Raw genomic sequence first — 876 nt, 5'->3', positions numbered from 1 at the left:
GTTGCTTGTCTGCTTCCACATTGTTCACAAGTCGGAGGAGAGCAGTTACCTTGCTTTGTGCTGTGAATAAGATGGCTTTTATGGGCCAGGTGTGCTGCAGCTTTCAGAAGCCTGAGAAAGTACAATGGGTACTTCCTAGTGGCAGCAAATGGTATTGCTTCTAGCAATACCAGCAAAGCTTTCTTGACCTAAAATACGAGTAAGCAAAGCAAAACAGAAGACTCTCGTTTGCACCCTCTTCTCATCCTTAGTAAGTTGAGGGGCCTTAGGAAAGGGCTGAAAATGTAACAGCCAGTATTCAATGCCCTTTTATTAAACTATAGTTGAAGTTGCTGTTGAAGTAACAATCTGTCATGTAGGAAAGTTGCGACTGCATAACTATATTTGGAAAGTTGGGACCACCACATTCCATTTCCACTGTACAGCTGGAAAAAGTGTTGAAAGAGGTGACCAAAATGTTCACTGGTGTTAAGCACCTTCCCCATGAGGAAATACTGTAACATTTACAGTTTGAGTCTTTTTAGAAAAATGTTGAATATAGAGAAGAAGGACTCCTGATTTATTTTGATAAACTTATATATAGTATGAGAAAAGTAGCTTCCTCACTCTTCCATAAAAATTAGTACCCTTGTTCTTTCAATGAAGCTGATTGGCAGGAGGTTCAGAACAGGCAAAAGTAAGTAGAGCATCATAGCACATATAGCTTGCTTTTGGAATATGCTGCCATAAGAGTTGTTAACATCTACTTTTTAGATGGATTTTAAAAGAGATTCACAGATAAGAAATCTTTCAATGATTACAACTCATAAGGGCTATATTCTACCTCCAAATTAGTAGTTGCTGGGGAACCTTTGTGGGAGATTGCTAGTGCCCTTG

This window comes from Varanus komodoensis, unplaced genomic scaffold (assembly GCF_004798865.1).
Source record: "Varanus komodoensis strain SLA01 unplaced genomic scaffold, ASM479886v1 scaffold6_1, whole genome shotgun sequence".
In the NCBI taxonomy this organism is placed as follows: domain Eukaryota; kingdom Metazoa; phylum Chordata; class Lepidosauria; order Squamata; family Varanidae; genus Varanus; species Varanus komodoensis.
This window is presented reverse-complemented; position numbering follows the sequence as displayed.